Here is an 18,346-nt window from a genome sequence, read left to right as displayed (position 1 = left end):
AGCCATGTATACAGGATGGGAGAGTGGGAGCGGAGCCATGTATACAGGATAGGAGAGTGGGAGCAGAGCCATGTATACAGGATGGGAGGGTGGGAGCGGAGCCATGTATACAGGATGGGAGAGTGGGAGCGGAGCCATGTATACAGGATGGGAGGGTGGGAGCAGAGACATGTATACAGGATGGGAGGATGGGAGCAGAGCCATGTATACAGGATGGGATCAGAGACATGTATACAGGATGGGAGAGTGGGAGCAGAGCCATGTATACAGGATGGGAGAGTGGGAGCAGAGCCATATATACAGGATGGGAGGATGGGATCAGAGACATGTATACAGGATGGGAGAGTGGGAGCGGAGCCATGTATACAGGATGGGAGGATGGGATCAGAGACGTGTATACAGGATGGGAGAGTGGGAGCGGAGCCATGTATACAGGATGGGAGAGTGGGAGCAGAGCCATGTATACAGGATGGGAGGGTGGGAGCAGAGCCATGTATACAGGATGGGAGGGTGGGAGCAGAGCCATGTATACAGGATGGGAGGGTGGGAGCAGAGCCATATATACAGGATGGGAGGATGGGATCAGAGACATGTATACAGGATGGGAGAGTGGGAGCAGAGCCATGTATACAGGATGGGAGCGGAGCCATGTATACAGGATGGGAGAGTGGGAGCGGAGCCATGTATACAGGATAGGAGAGTGGGAGCGGAGCCATGTATACAGGATAGGAGAGTGGGAGCGGAGCCATGTATACAGGATGGGAGAGTGGGAGCGGAGCCATGTATACAGGATGGGAGGGTGGGAGCAGAGCCATGTATACAGGATGGGAGGGTGGGAGCAGAGCCATGTATACAGGATGGGAGCGGAGCCATGTATACAAGGATGGGAGCAGAGCCATGTATACAGGATGGGAGGATGGGATCAGAGACGTGTATACAGGATGGGAGAGTGGGCGCGGAGCCATGTATACAGGATGGGAGCGGAGCCATGTATACAGGATGGGAGCGGAGCCATGTATACAGGATGGGAGAGTGGGAGCGGAGCCATGTATACAGGATGGGAGAGTGGGAGCGGAGCCATGTATACAGGATGGGAGGGTGGGAGCAGAGCCATGTATACAGGATGGGAGGGTGGAGCAGAGCCATTTATACAGGATGGGAGAGTGGGAGCAGAGCCATATATACAGGATGGGAGGATGGGATCAGATACATGTATACAGGATGGGAGAGTGGGAGCAGAGCCATGTATACAGGGTGGGAGCAGAGCCATTTATACAGGATGGGAGAGTGGGAGCAGAGCCATGTATACAGGATGGGATCAGAGACATGTATACAGGATGGGAGAGTGGGAGCAGAGCCATGTATACAGGATGGGAGCAGAGCCATGTATACAGGATGGGAGCGGAGCCATGTATACAGGATGGGAGGATGGGATCAGAGACATGTATACAGGATGGGAGAGTGGGAGCGGAGCCATGTATACAGGATGGGAGGATGGGATCAGAGACGTGTATACAGGATGGGAGAGTGGGAGCGGAGCCATGTATACAGGATGGGAGCGGAGCCATGTATACAGGATGGGAGAGTGGGAGCAGAGCCATGTATACAGGATGGGAGGGTGGGAGCAGAGCCATGTATACAGGATGGGAGGGTGGGAGCAGAGCCATTTATACAGGATGGGAGAGTGGGAGCAGAGCCATATATACAGGATGGGAGGATGGGATCAGAGACATGTATACAGGATGGGCGAGTGGGAGCAGAGCCATGTATACAGGATGGGAGGGTGGGAGCAGAGCCATGTATACAGGATGGGAGAGTGTGAGCGGAGCCATGTATACAGGATGGGAGGGTGGGAGCGGAGCCATGTATACAGGATGGGAGAGTGTGAGCGGAGCCATGTATACAGGATGGGAGGGTGGGAGCAGAGCCATGTATACAGGATAGGACAGGGGAGCCATGCAAACAACAGGGGGAGCCACACAGAGCTGGACAGGACGGGGGGAACCACTCATACATTTAGAAAATAATCAGCATGTACAGAACTCCAGTACAATTTTTCATAATGCTCCATTTCCTTGTAGGTTCCAATCATCATTAGCAGTGTCGGTCATCAGTAGAAGTAGCCCAGTGCTCCCACTGAAACAGAGAAACAAGCCAGGTGCTCCCACTCATTCAAAACCTATGGTGAGTTGAGTCACATTATAAATGTTATAATTAAATTATAAGTATGCACTGCTAAACTACAACTGTGTCCATAGCCCCGCCCCCTTTTGACCAAAGCCCCACCCCTGTCACACCTCCATCCCCGCCCTGCCGGGCCATGGAAGAATGGTCTGCTTGAAGGCGGTCCCTGGTGCAAAAAAGGTTGGGGACCAATGGTGTAGGGGATCCGGGGCCCCGGCGGAAAAAAATGTACACTAAGATTTTGCAACCTACGCTGCATTTCTGTGCCTGCTGTGTGGAGCGAAGCACATATTGGGCCCGCCTCCCTGCCTGCAGCCAGTCACAGAGTGTATTGCTTCAGACTAGTTCAGTCCCGCCCCTTCCCTGAGCCCTCGCTGTCTATTAGCTCTCTGCAGAGCTGCCTGCCGCATGGACCTCTGAGAAATGTAGTTTCTGGAGGGGTGTGTCTTTGAGGGGGCGTGTCTTTGAGGGGGCCCCGTTTAAAACTTTGCTATGGGGCCCAATCAGTTCTAGTTACGCCCCTGGAAGGGACCTTAAGGCGGATGAACTTGGAGGATAACCACACTCTGTCGCCAGGGTGGTAGAGAGGTGGGTCCAAGCACCTCTTGTCTGCGTGTTTCTTCATCTTAACACGCGCTTGTTCGAGAGCGGTCTTGGTCTCCTGCCAGATCCTGGAGAACTCCCCAGACAGATCAGCGGCCAGCACACCCGAGACAGGAGGGACCGGTAGATTCACGCCTGGATGTAGCCTGTAGACGATAAAGAAGGCAGACTTGGCAGAAGATTCGCTGGCGTGATATACGCAAATTCGGCCCATGGGAGTAAGTCTGACCAGTCGTTCTGGTGAGCGTTGGAGAAGTGTCGGAGGTAATTAACCAAAATTTGGTTTTTACGCTCTGCTTGACCGTTGGTCTGAGGGTGATATGCGGAGGAATAATCCAGCGTGATGTTCATAAACTTGCAGAGCGCTCTCCAAAATCGGGAGGTGAACTGGACTCCCCTATCAGAGACAATATGTTGATGGAAGCCATGGGCACGAAAAATATGACGGATAAAAATCTTCGCCAATTCAGGGGCCGAGGGTAATCCAGGCAGAGGGATGAAATGAGCCATCTTGGAGAATCTATCCACAACGACAAAGATGACAGTGCATCCAGAAGAATGAGGTAGGTCAGTGATAAAGTCCATAGCAATGTGCTGCCAGGGAGCCGAAGGGACTGGAAGCGGGTGCAAGAGACCAGAAGGTAATCGCCTGGGGACTTTGTTTTTGGCACAGGACGGACACGAGGCTAAGAAATTTCGAACATCTTGAGGAAGAGTAGGCCACCAATAGTAGCGGGACACAAGAAGAAGGGTCTTTTTGAACCCAACATGACCTGTAATTTTGGAGGCATGTCCCCAACGCAAGACTCGCCTTCTGTTGGTCTCTGGAACGAAGGTCTTACCCGGTGGTAGAGTAGACAAACTGAGGGGTGCCACCGTGATGATCTTGTAGGGGTCTAGGATGTGCGTAGGGTCCTCCACAGTATCGACAGCAAGAAAGGATCTGGACAATGCGTCAGCCTTGAGGTTCTTACTTCCCAGGCAAAAGTGCAATTCAAAATCGAAACAGGTGAAAAATAAGGACCATCTCGCTTGTCGTGGATTAAGTCTCCGTGCCGATCGGATGTATGCCAAATTCTTATGGTCCATGTAGATCTTAAAAGGATGCACAGCTCCCTCCAATAGGTACCGCCATTCTTCCAAAGCCATTTTGATGGCCAAGAGCTCCCTGTCACCAATAGAATAATTCCGTTCCGGAGTGGAGAACGTCTTTGAGAAGAAGCCGCAGGTGACCAGTTGTCCGGAAGGAGATCTCTGAGAGAGTACAGCTCCGGCCCTGATGGCAGAGGCATCCACCTCCAAAATACAAGGTTTGTTCGTCTCTGGGCGATGAAAGACGGGAGTGGAAGCAAAGGCATGTTTCCGGGCAAGGAAGGATCCTTCGGCCTCTGAGGACCAAACGTGAGGGTTGGCACCCTTACAAATCTGAGAGGAGATTGGAGCGGTCAAGGAAGAAAAATGAGGGATGAACTTCCGGTAGTAATTGGCGAAACCCAGGAATCGTTGATTTGCCTTGACTCCATGAGGTTGTGGCCAGTTGAGTACGGCTGACACTTTCTCTGGATCCATGCATAAGCCGGAATCAGAAACGATGTACCCCAGGAACAGAAGAGAGGTTTGTTTGAAGGAGCATTTCTCCAGTTTAGCATACAGGCGATTCTCCCTCACGCGCGACAGGACTAGATGGACGCTCTTTCTATGGGCACACAAATCCGGGGAAAATACAAGTATATCGTCCAGATACACTACCACACAAGAGTACAGGAGGTCTCGGAAAATGTCATTCACGAATTCCTGGAATACTGCAGGGGCATTGCACAAGCCGAAGGGCATGACCAAATATTCATAGTGGCCATCTCTGGTGTTGAAAGCGGTCTTCCATTCATCACCGGGGCGAATACGGATGAGATTGTAGGCCCCACGAAGATCCAGTTTGGTGAAAATTCGTGCCCCCCCGCAACCGATCAAACAGCTCCGGAATGAGAGGGAGCGGGTACTTGTTCTTGATAGTGATATCATTGAGGCCCCGGTAGTCAATGCAAGGACAAAGAGCCCCGTCCTTCTTCACGAAAAAGAAGCCTGCGCCTGCGGGTGAGGAAGAATTCCAGATAAAGCCTCTAGACAAATTTTCCTGGACGTACTCGGACATGGCTTGGGATTCGAGAGGATTCAAAGGATAAATTCGGCCCCGGGGTGGAGTAGAGCCTGGAACGAGATTGATGGGGCAGTCATATGGACGATGCGGGGGCAGGCTCTCTGCCTCTTTCTTGTTGAAAACGTCCGCGAGGGACCAATAGGCCGAAGGCAAGCCCACAGGCACTGCAGGAGTCCTAGGAGGCTTGATTGGCTGAACGGGAAGTAGACACGTCGAGTGGCACGATTGACCCCATCGAAGAATGTCCCCAGATCACCAATCGAGGACGGGCTCATGAGTCCTTAACCACGGAAGGCCTAAGAGGAGCGTATGGGATAGCGAGGGCAGTACAAAGAAGGCTATCTTCTCCCGATGCAGAGCTCCGACTTGTAGCTCCACCTCTTCAGTGACCAAGGTAACGACCTCCCGCAGGGGAGCGCCGTCGACTGAAGCTAACTGCTGAGGAGACTCCAATGATCTGACAGGTATCCGCAACTTTTTGACCGCCTCGACCTGGATGAATGTTCCCGGCGGCTCCAGAATCAATATAGGCTAGCTCAGAGACACGGGTGGAACCAAGATTTAACAGAACAGAGAGGGTCAAAGGTAGAGAGGTATTGCTAACACCTAGGGAGGCCTCTCTTGCCTGTCCTAGGCGGAGGCGTTTCCCGGCCTCACCGGACATGAGCGCAGAAGATGGGAGGAACTGCAGCAGTAAAGACAGTCCCTTGTCGAGCCTCTCCTCGCGGCGCTGCTCTGCCGGTTTGAGGCAATCTACCTGCATAGGTTCAGACACCAGGGCAGCGGAGGTAGAGTCGAATCGCGAGCCGGAGGGACTGCGTGTTGCTAGAGAAACGCGGGAGAATCTTCTCTTCCTGGCGGACTCGCGGGAGCGCTCCTGGAAGCGCAAATCAATGCGAGTCGCCAGGGAAATGAGATCCTCCAGGGACGTTGGTGTATCACGACCCGCCAGCTCCTCCTTGATACGAGCGGACAAACCCCGCCAAAATGCTCCCACCAAGGCCTCGTTGTTCTACCCAAGCTCAGAGGACAGGGTGCGAAACTGAATGGCATATTGGACACTGAAAGAGTACCCTGGCGGAGATTAAAAAAGGACTCAGTGGTAAAGGCCAGGCGTCCCGGTTCGTCAAAAACCTTGCGAAAGGTCTCTAGGAACGTGGAGAGCTGGGAGACCACGGATCGTCTCGCTCCCAGAGGGGGTTTACCCAGGCCAATGCTTCGCCCTCCAAGTGGGATATCATAAAGGCCACCTTGGCACGGTCAGTAGGGTATTGCTGAGGCAGCAATTCAAAGTGCAATTCGCACTGATTAAGGAACCCCCGCCACAATCTTGGGTCTCCGCCATACCGCGGAGGCTTAGCTAAACGGGGCGGTGAATGTGGAACCGGAGCCTGAACAGGGGCAGCGGCGGCAGACTGGAGAGAGAGAGGGGTTGGTTATCCACCAAAACCATATAATTTACAATATGGGCCTGAGTATCGCGTTGCTGGGTGAGCTCCTGCTGGAGACTGGCAAGCTGGGATGCACTTCCGGGGTCAGAGGGCTGTAGTGCTGATAGCCGGGATTCCTTGGTCTTTAGGAAGGCCATGATCCGGGCCTGATTCTCCCGTAGGATTGCTAGTTCCTTTTGGGTGGTTGCTGAGGTACCAGCGGGGTCCATGGCCTGATCGTACTGTGAGGATCCCCCAAGGGTGAACCCACTGGACCACAGCAACGAACCTCCCCTGGGCGAGCGGGCCAGGTGGACCACCCCCTATACAGGGAGCATTAGGGACAGGCCAGGGGAAACTATTACCGCGGCAGCTGGTACCTAGGGCAGACGGGGGAGACCAAACTGGTGGTAGGCAAGGCATCCGGATAGAGCGGTGAGACCAGAATCAGGAAATGCGGAGATACGGGCAGGCACGGTGGGAACACAGGAGTACAGGCTGGACAGAGACACTGGATGGCGCGGCAGGAACACAGGCGCACAGGCAGGGCGAAGGCACAGGCTGGCACAGCAGGAACACGGGCAGGATGGAGACACAGGATGGCACGGCTGGAACACAGGAGCACAGGCAGGACAGAGACACTGGATGGCACGGCAGGAACACAGGAGCACAGGTAGGGCAAAGGCACAGGCTGGCACGGCAGGAACATGGGCAGGATGGAGACACAGGATGGCACGGCTGGAACACAGGCAGGACAGAGACACTGGATGGCACGGCAGGAACACAGGAGCACAGGCAGGGCAAAAGCACAGGCTGACACGGCAGGAACACAGGCAGGATGGTAACACAGGATGGCACGGCTGGAACACAGAAACACAGACAGGATGGTGAAGGTAACATGGATGGGGGGTAATACGGGGCTGAAGGGAGCGGAGGACGCCAGCAAGTGTGGGGCCGAAATCACTAGGAATGCAAGTGACGATCAGGCAGCGTCAATAGGGAGAGGTGGCCTGATAAGCGAGAGAGAGGAGGAGCTTCCGGGTCAGAGTCCTCCTGATCATAGGACCGGGAGGAGCGGCCGGCTCACAAGGGAGGAAGTGCGCGTGCGCAGAGAGGCCTGCAGAGAGCGCGCGCTCGGGAGGAAGAAAGCGACCTTGTCAGGGCAGGAGAACGGACAGGGACGCGCCGGGAAGCCGCGGTCTGGTGAGTATTATGGGGCACGGGGGGCGGCGGCGCGACAGCCACACCCTTTGCACATGGGAGGTGCCTGGGAGAGAATGATAGGCATAGCACGCAAGATGCTAGACTCTATCTTCCTTCAAACGAACACCAGACTCACACTTGAGAGGTTAACTACATTCTTGGCCGATGTATCGGTTATCATGAACGCCAGGCCACTGTCAGCACTTTCCAGCGATTCCGGAGACCCGACTGTCCTTACTCCGGCAATGCTACTCACGCAGAAAACCTGTGTCCCAAGAGCTCCACTCGAAGAATTCAACTATAAAGATCTCTTCAGACGCCAGTGGAGGCAAGTGCAAAGCGTGTCAAATGTCTTCTGGGACAGATGGAAGAAACAATATCTCTCCACTCTACAAACCAGGACAAAGTGGCACAAAGACCGCCCAAACATCCAACCAGGCGATGTGGTACTTGTCAAGGACAGTCAATCACATCTAAATGAATGGCCACTCGGCCTAGTCACCAAGCCTCTTCCCAGCAAAGACGGGAAAGTGCGCAAGGTAGAGGTCAAAGTGAGCAAACTTGGGGAGAACAAACTGTTCCTCAGGCCAGTTACTGAACTTGTACTGTTATTATCCCCAAAAGAGCCAAATAGTGGCACCTGTTGATGCCAAGCGGGGAGTGTTCTGCCCATTCTGTGCAGCTAGATATTTTTAAGTGCTGTTCCAGCTATCTCCAGTAGGTGTCATAAGTTGCCCTTCTTTTATTCATGTGTAAAGGAATTTTCTGTTCTCCAAATGGTTAATTGTTCAGAACTGCCCCTTCTTTCTGCCTGGTCAACAACATGTAACCATTTTTCCAGCCGTCTCCGGAGTAGCTCACACCTGCTCAGCTCTTTACAAACCATTGCTTATAACAAGCTGATTCCGGTAAGGATAATGCAATTATTAGTTATGCATCTCTGCTAGCAGTCATAATACAGCCCCCTATGATGATTGCATTGCATGCTTAGCTCCTGTGATGTTATTTCACTGCATGTTTGTTATAAGCAACCTCTAGTTATGCATCCTCCATTCAGTGAGTGTACAGTTGGCAGCCATTAGTGTGTTAGTTATCTTTCTCCTTTGCTGCTGTGTATGTTATATTGCCCAGCTCTTATATAATGCATGATAACAGCATCCTGTATCGTTGCTACTGTTGTGATAATACCCTGCATTGCTATTACCTGCCAGTATTTGTGAAGAAAAATACTCATAAACACACTCAGACAGGAGGGCATATTCCTGGCATAATAAATTACACCTAGATGCCTCCACTGAAATGTTAGACCTAAATATAGATCGGTCGCTGACAGCAACTATAAGATAAGGGGGGAGTGGAGAGCCACTCAGACACGACCACAGATCCGATGTAAAAATATATAATATATCTTTATTGGGACATACAAACAGATCCTAGACAAACAATGCTAAAGTGCACAGAATAAATCCACGCATTATGGAAAACACAGCGGATCTCCCTAGATCATACAGATGGTGTGGTCCAATTAGGTCATAAAATTCTCCTCACCAAAATATACCATAGAGACACTAAACTCCCTATCACTAGTCCTAATCACATAGTATACACATACTAATGCAAAGTCAATGAATGAATATAAACAAATATATGTACATGGACACTGGAGCAGGACAATGATACTACATAAACATATTGTCAGAAAGGCCACTATAATAGCGGCTAACGGATGTCACCATCAGCATATACCACCAAATGGTGGTGTGGCATCCTCATTATAACCATTACATCTGTTATATATTACAAACAGGCCTTGTAGGGGAGATGAAAAAATGTTTGAGGGAAGATCTCTCTAACCCTCACCCTCCATGACCGACAGGAGTGACGATGCTGCCATGCACAAAATGACAGGCAGCAAAAACGGTAATTATTACCAAATGTCCGAAGGTGGGTGAGGAGTCACAGGGGAGACCGCACGTGTGCCCCGACGCGCGTTTCGGAGGCTCGTCCTTCGTCAGGGGGCGTCGCAAACAGCAGAGCCAGACAGCTAAAAAAGGCCGTGACCGGAAATGAGGAGGTGTCGACCGGAAGTGACGCATCCGCCGTTATGGCAACCAGGGACGCGGAGCGGCGCCGACGTCACCAGTACGCAGCCTGCGTCACAGACGCCATGGCAACATACCGGAGGAGACGCCAGAAGCCGCGTCGCGGCCCCGGGCCACAACGCACATGCGTACAGGTCAACCATTCTCCCCATCTGGCCACACATAGATTGAGTGCAGACAAAAAGAAATGGAATATTCGCATACCATGGCCACAATTAATAGCATCAAACATGGAGAACACCATTACATATTAATAGTCGATATGAAATAAAGAGCATGTTATCCAATAACATCGTGGGAAATCATAGTATATAGATTTGGGCACAGGTATCTCACAAATTATACCATAAGTGTGACCTTCCGTATTATAAAAGATGGAATAAAGCTGGCAATCCCACAACCCATACATAGACTACCATATAATATATATACCTCGAGACTCATTAGTGCATAACACATATAGAAGACACTTAAAACAAATTATTCCATAGATTGTAGATGATACACAATAAATGATGAAGGATAAATAGCCGTGTCCCACAGATAAACGGCTTGAGATCCAATTGTTCACCGATATGGCTCCACGATGTACAGTCCTGATATGATGGTATACAGTATCCCATGACTGTATTGGACCAATGCCCCAAACTTCAAGTACAACTAAAGATGTTCTCCAGTAATTGACCCAATGCTGTGATAAATACTAAATACGTGGCCTAAAGTGAAAATGTGAGAAAAATTAATAAATAAAACATCAATAAAAACAAAATTAAAAACAACCACGTACACGTAAAAGGATTCGATGCACTTAACAGTACAGACAGGAGGTGATCATAGAAACGATGCAAAATTTAGAGATTCATTAAGCCCATTAGGCTGGACCGTATTAAGGGTCCATATCCATCTAGTCTCAATTTGAGCCAAACGTTGTGATACTCTACCACCCCTAATACCAGGATCTAATAGATCAATCCCTCTAACTCTGAGGGTCCTGCCATCACACTGGTGATATAATTTAAAGTGCTTAGGTATAGTCTTGAGCACTGATATGTCATTTTCACTTGCCGCAGCCTGTATACCCAAAACGTGCTCCCTGACCCTAACCTTTAACTGACGTGTAGTCAAACCTACATAGATCAGGGAGCACGGACAGGTGGCATAATATATCACACATTTTGATTGGCAGGTGATCCTCTTTTTAATTTTATACACTTTGGAGCCAGATGAATCCGTAAAGCTCTCACTTCGATCAATATTAACACAAGCCACACATTGGCCACAAGAGAAGCACCCATTACGTTGGGCACCACCCCGTAAAAATGTCAATGGTGGATTAGTCTCATAATGACTCTTGATTAGGTGCCCTCGTAAGTTCTTTGCCCTTCGGTACGCTATTCTGGGTTTATTTGATAATATCTTAGCTATTATGGGATCGGTTAGCAGAATCGGCCATGACTTCTCCAAAATCTTACTTACTCTATCAGATTGAGAATGAAAAGTTGTTACAAATCTTAATTGGTCTGATTTAGATACAGTGTCCTCATTCTTGTACAATAAGGCATTACGCGTACTATGTTTTGCACGATTATACGCTTTTTTAATAGATCTATGACTATAACCCCTTTCTCTAAAACGCTGTATTAAATCATCGGCCTGTTGTTCATAATCAGCATCAGTCGAACAAATACGCCTTAAACGAAGGAATTGTCCTATCGGCACTGCATTAATCATATGATTGGGGTGAGAGGAGGAGGCATGCAACAAAGAGTTCGTGGAAGTAGGCTTTCTAAAGATGTTAGTCTGGATCATATCTCGGCCATCCCTCTTCAGAATAACATCCAAAAATTCAATCTTGTTCACATCGTGAACAGTAGTGAACCTAATATTCAATGTATTATCATTTAACTGCTGAAAAAAATTCTCCAATGAACATTCGGAACCCTGCCAGATCAAAAACACGTCATCTATGTACCGCGTCCACAAAAGGACGCGGTCCACAGATGCGTGCAGATCTGACTGGAAGAGGTCCCTTTCCCACAGACCCAGGAACAGATTAGCATAAGAAGGCGCATAGGCCGCTCCCATGGCTGTCCCCTGGGTCTGTAGGAAAAAGGACCCCTTAAACGTGAAAAAGTTATGCGTCAATGCAAATTCCAAAATCTCTAACATAAACCGTTTAAGACCCATCGACAAGCTAGAAGTGCCTAGAAAAAATTCCACTGCTCTCAAACCATCGGCATGCCGAATGCTAGTATACAGTGACTCTACGTCAGCCGTCACCATTATCGCATCTCTATCAAGAGAGAGCCCATCAACCTTCCTCAATAACTGGTTGGTATCTTTAAGAAAAGATGGCAAAACCTCCACTAACGGTTGTAATATTGAGTCAATCCATCGGCCTACATGTTCAAGATAGTTGCCTCGACCTGAAACTATCGGCCTTCCTGGTGGACATTGTATATCCTTATGGATTTTGGGGAGCAGATAGAACGTCGCTACTGTAGGCTCATTAACTACTAGGGCCGATCCCAGCTCCTTCGTGATAATCTCTGCCTCAATAGCTCTAGATATGATCCCTCTGAGTTGGGTATCAAAGGCGGACAAGTGGTTAAACGTAAGTATGTTTATGTAGTATCATTGTCCTGCTCCAGTGTCCATGTACATATATTTGTTTATATTCATTCATTGACTTTGCATTAGTATGTGTATACTATGTGATTAGGACTAGTGATAGGGAGTTTAGTGTCTCTATGGTATATTTTGGTGAGGAGAATTTTATGACCTAATTGGACCACACCATCTGTATGATCTAGGGAGATCCGCTGTGTTTTCCATAATGCGTGGATTTATTCTGTGCACTTTAGCATTGTTTGTCTAGGATCTGTTTGTATGTCCCAATAAAGATATATTATATATTTTTACATCGGATCTGTGGTCGTGTCTGAGTGGCTCTCCACTCCCCCCTTATCTGCCAGTATTTGTGTATTGTATACTGTCTGTCAGTACTGACATGCTATATTATCTGTCTCTTGTAGTTTTTACCTGAATCATCCACATTTTGCACAACAATCTGCTGAATCATCCATAACTGTGTTCAACAATCTCTGATATCATCTACAACTTTGTACAACAAGCCCTGATCTCATCTACTACTGTGTTCTACTATACCATCTGTTATCATCTCCCATTGTTGTCCATATCATCCCAATAAATATAGACTTAAGCACCCATACAGTCTTGTTTCTGGGAGTGGATGAAAGGTTAAGCCGTATTCTGGAATCCAAACAGCGTCATATGTGGAAGAAGGCAGAAGATCTTGTGCCATGTTGGTGGCAATGCAGTTATGCTGCCATATTTGATGTGGACTATTCTAGACAATCCAGGGTGTAGTCGTCCATGAAGAAAGGTCATTGAGGCAATTCTCCAAAGAGACATGCGTGCATGATGGTTACAACCTCAATGAGATGCATGTGCTTTATGGTTCACCTCTAGAGGCACATGTGCTTTATTGTTCTCGCAGAGAGGAACATGTGCTTCTTGTTTCTCACACAGAGATGCATGTGCTTTATTTTTCTCACAAAGAGACGCATGTGCTTTATGTTCCTCACAGCGAGGCACATGTACTTTATGGCTCTCACAGAGAAACACATGCGCTTTATCTTTCTCACAGGGAGGCACATGCGCTTTATGGTACTCACAGGGAGGCACATGAGTTTTAAGTTCCTCACTGAGAGGCACATGCGCTTTATGGCTCTCACAGAGAGACACGTGCTATATGGTACTCAGAAAGGCACATGCGCTTTATGGTTCTCACAGAGAGGCACATGCGCTTTATGGTACTCACAAAGAGACACATGCGCTTTATGGTACTCACAGAGAGGCACATGCGCATTATGGTACTCATAGAGAGGCACATGCCCTTTATGGTACCCACAGAGAGTCCTGTCAGCGCCGGCTAACTGCCACGGCTGAACAGGGTGACTCACCCACACTGCGGGAGGGCTCGGGGTCAGATACTGCTGGGAAAGCTCAGGCAGACAGGACCTGGGACACTGAAGGTAGCAAGCAGTGAAGGACCTACGATCATGTGACCGCAGGGGACGGGGCTTAGCGTCCTGCTGCTGGAGATGAATGCAGGATTCTACTACAGAGATCCCCAGGTCAGGCAAATGGGGGTCATACACGGAGAGGGCGGCGCGGTACCAGAGGGACAAGCAGAGAGAGTAGTCAGAACGTAAACAATGAGTCATACACGGAGATAGCAGCACAGTACAAGAGGGGCAATCAGAATAGTCAGGACGTAGGCAATGAGTCAGAAACCAGAGAAGCAGATACACAGTACAGAATCAAGAGACAAACTCAAAACCGGACAGAACCGTGTCAGAACCATATAAGCAAACTAGAAGACAATCAGAAGGCACAAGCACACAGGGGTCAACACACTCAGCCAAAGGCAAAAGTATAACTGACGGGGATTGGAGTTTTCCTCTTCGCCACGACAGCACCCACTGAGGGGATCCGCCCCCGGAACAGGAAACCTACAGAGAGATAAATGGGGCGGTCCCCCTCGCTCCCTCAGTTTGGTTTCCTGTTCCTGGAAAGGAACCCGCAGAAGAGGATGCCTGGTCTGGTAACCGCCTGCGTGCAAAATATGAGCAGCAGGGGCCCCAGGACCGGAGGCAGCGTCGGGCGGAGAGGTGTATTCCCCCCCCCAGAGCTGGTGTAATGCAGGTGAGGCTGGAGGCGAAAGTGGTGCCAAAGCTCACTGGGGTTATGGCTATACTCCCCCCCCCCCCCCCCCGAGGGGGTGGACGCATTACAAACGCCATCGGGCGTACTGAGGCCGGCACCCCCCCCCCAGAGTGGCAGAAGGGCTTGTGCGGTGTGTGCTGAGCGGCGCTGCTGGGAGTCATACCTGCGGCAGGAGAAGGACCCCATGCGTGGAGAGGGGGCGCAGACGCGCGGTGTCGTCGGCCGCATTTCTATTTGCGGTGACCCAGCGCTCCAGGAGAGGCAACCCGGAAGTGGAGGAGGACTTCCGGGATCAGGCTGAAGGCAGAGACCGCGGGACAACGCCCGCGCATGCGCAGTAGGGCGGAAAAAAAAAAAAAAAAAAAATGGTGAAAAAAAAAAAAAGAGGAGGAGCAGCTATAGCAAAGGCTTTAAAAGGAAGCCACAGACACAGCGCTAGTGCGCAGTCATGTCGTCCTTAGATGACTCAGCTTCGCTCCCATTAGGTCAGCTAGTGGTATCCCCACTTGGCAGTAGACAGAGCAGTGCTACGAGGAGATCCAATAGCACCAGAAGAAGTGGCAGCTCTAGGAAGGAATCCATTGGGCCTTCCAGGCAAGATGAGCCGTTAGAGAAGAAACGTAAGGAAAAGAAGTCGTCCCATGCCTCGCCTCAGCCTGGGTCCCGGACACCGCAGCCGGTAGTTGCTGACGAAATTCACAGGTGAGTGTTTTTTGGTCAGGTTAGATAATTGATAGTCTTCTCTTTCTGGTCCATACCCCCTTTAGGATAAAAGAACAGAGAAGGCGAAACATAGAGAGTGTGCCTTATGTTCGCAGCCCCTCCCGGATGGCCACCCAAAGAGATTATGCCAATCATGTGTGGAGGAGGCCTTGCAGGAGGAATCCTCACGAAAGAAGGAGGATATCCGGGCAATGATAAGAGAGGAACTACGGGCCTTAGGCGGTTCCAGTAGTCTAGGGGGTCACTCCTCCGTGAGAGAAATACGTTCATCTAAAGGAGGAGTCTCGCTGGCGTCAAGGTCGCCGTCAGATACCGGAGAACTAGATTCCGATAAGTCCCAGGAATACCTTTCCTCAGAGGACGAGGATCAGACGTGTTTCCCCACGGACAGTGTCAGTAATCTTGTGAAGTCTGTTCGAAATACCATGGGGTTGCCGGAGAGTAAGGACCCCAAGACCCCTCAGGACATAATGTTTGCGGGTATTTCCCGTAAAAAGGTCCGAGCATTCCCAGTGGTCCCAGCTGTAAAAGACCTAGTTAAGAGGGAATGGGAGAAACAAGGTCAGAGGACCTTCCTCCCCTTAACGTCAAAGCGTAAGTATCCCTTTGACGATGAGGAGTTAACGGCCTGGTCGAGAGCCCCCAAGGTGGACGCGGCAGTGGCCTCTACCTCCCGTAGATCCTCCTTGCCGGTGGAGGATTCGGGAACTTTGGCTGATTCTTCGGATCGTAAGACCGATACATTCCTCAAAAGATCTTGGGAAGCTTGTACGGCAGCCTTTAAGCCCGCAATAGCAGCCACATGTACGGCAAGATCTATGTTGGTGTGGCTGAACGACTTGGAGGACAATATCAAAAATGGAGTAGCTAGGAGTAGGCTTCTTTCCTCTATGCCCCTCATTAAGGGAGCAGCGGCCTTCCTCTCCGACTCCTCCGCGGATTCTCTCCGGTTGTCGGCTAGAGCCGCGGGACTGACCAATGCAGGCAGGCGGGCCTTATGGTTGAAGGGGTGGAAAGGAGACACAAACAAAAACTAGATTGTGTGCTATACCCTGCCAGGGTAAGTACCTATTTGGTACAGAGCTGGATGAGATTTTGACAAAAGCGGGGGAGAGGAAAAAGGGGTTCCCTAACCCGTATGTTCCGTTCAGCAGGAGGGCCTACAGGAAGCCGCCGTTCGGTAAAAAGAAAGACTTTAGACCCCAGGACCGCTGGGGAAATAAGGACCCCAAGCAAAGAGGCAACCTATTCGGGAAACGTCCCTTCAGAGGAGACAGATCCCGATAAAACCGTTACACCGGTAGGTGGCAGGCTATTAAGATTCAGCCGCCAATGGATGAAGGTGACATCAAACCCGTGGGCCCTAAGTATTGTATCATCAGGCCTAAAATTAGAATTCGTTCGGTATCCACCGAACTCCTTCTTATTGACTTCTATGAAGTCCCGATCTCAGCAGGAAGCACTGGAGATGGAGATTGCGGTACTGCTAACTAAACAGGTCCTAGTGGAGGTCCCAGACGACGAAACAGGGATGGGCTTTTATTCTCCTCTATTCTTAGTCCCAAAACCAGATGGCTCTTACAGGACTATAATAAATTTAAAGAAACTTAATACCTTCCTAAGACTAAGGTCGTTTAAAATGGAGTCGATTAAGTCTGCAATAAAGCTTTTGTTTCCCAGGTGTTATATGGCGGTCTTGGACCTAAAGGACGCCTACTACCATCTCCCCATATATCGAGGGCACCAGAGGTTCCTGCGGGTAGCAGTCTGGTTCAGAGGTCGGATTCAGCATTTCCAGTTTGCGGCAATGCCATTCGGGCTATCCATGGCTCCTCGGGTATTTACCAAATTAATGCTGGAAGTAATGTCATATGTAAGGTTGAATGACACCCTAGTTGTCCCTTACTTAGACGACCTACTCATAGTGGGGAATTCTGTTTCACAGTGTGAAGCAAGAATAGCTAGGATTATCTCATCCCTACAAACACTGGGTTGGCTAATTAACTGGGAGAAATCCAGACTAGAGCCAGTGACCTGTCAAAGGTTTTTGGGCCTGCAAGTAGACTCCGTAACTGAGGAGTGTTTTCTGCCAAACGCCAAAGTAATGGCCATAATCGACAAAGTACAGAATGCTACAGGAAGACCCGTAATATCATTGAGACAGGGCATGTCCTTGCTGGGGTCACTGATATCATGCATTCCAGCGGTGCAATGGGCTCAGTTCCACTCTAGAGAACTACAGTGGGCTATTCTGCAGGAGATAGACTGCAGGGGCGGCTGGAAGGGAAGATGTCCCTATCGCCCGAGGTGGTTCAATCCCTAAAATGGTGGTTAATTCCTTCCAATCTTTCGAAGGGAGTACAGTGGTGGGTGACTCCCTCCAAGATACTCACCACGGATGCCAGCCCCTTAGGTTGGGGAGCCCACCTAGAGGAGCACATGGTACAAGGCTGGTGGCGGGAGAATGAAATAGAGGCCTCCTCTAATGTAAAGGAGCTAACAGCGATTTTTTATGCGATATCTCACTTCCTCCCGCAGTTAAGAGGCGCCCACGTAAAGATCCAGACAGACAATACCACCGCAGTGGCCTATATAAACCGGCAAGGAGGCACGCGGTCAATGCCACTGATGTCTATCACGGGAAAGATTCTGGAGATGGCCGAGGTCCATCTTCTCTCCTTGTCAGCGCTCCATATAAGAGGAGTGGACAACTCCCGAGCAGACTATCTCAGTCGCCAGGCCCTATACCAGGGAGAGTGGGTCCTCAGCAGAGACGTGTTCGAAATGATAGCGTCAGAATGGGGCAGACCGGAGATAGACCTATTCGCAACCAGAGCCAACAGGCGCGTAAAAAGGTTTGCTTCTCTCTACAGGTCGGACAACCCAGATATTCTAGATGCCCTCCAAACACCCTGGGCATTCCAACTAGCCTATGCCTTTCCTCCGATGGTGCTACTACCAACAGTAGTCAGGAAAATAAGACAGGAGAGGGCGAGGGTCATCTTGATAGCCCCGTTTTGGCCAAAAAGACCGTGGTTTTCATGGCTGAGAGCCATGTCGGTAACCGACCCGTGGATCCTGCCGCTGCACCAGAATCTTCTCTCGCAGGGACCCTGCTACCATCCACAGGCCAAAGCCCTGCACCTAGCGGCCTGGAATTTGAAAGGGAGCTACTGAGGCAGAAGGGTTTCTCA

At 50.1% G+C, this 18,346-nt stretch overlaps 1 long non-coding RNA gene across 1 annotated transcript; it reads left to right on the top strand.

Moving 5' to 3' along the window:
- Positions 1–1,725: 1,725 nt before the first annotated feature.
- LOC141058802 (uncharacterized) lies at positions 1,726–12,905 on the top strand. The gene is made up of 2 exons (XR_012222321.1): positions 1,726–2,184; positions 12,713–12,905. It is a non-coding gene; the product is annotated as an uncharacterized lncRNA (long non-coding RNA).
- Positions 12,906–18,346: the final 5,441 nt, after the last annotated feature.

This window comes from Dendrobates tinctorius, unplaced genomic scaffold (assembly GCF_039654945.1).
Source record: "Dendrobates tinctorius isolate UK_male_01 unplaced genomic scaffold, ASM3965494v1 ptg000214l, whole genome shotgun sequence".
Taxonomy (NCBI): Eukaryota; Metazoa; Chordata; class Amphibia; order Anura; family Dendrobatidae; genus Dendrobates; species Dendrobates tinctorius.
Note: the sequence above shows the minus strand (reverse complement) of the source record. Positions and strands in the feature narration are given on the sequence as shown.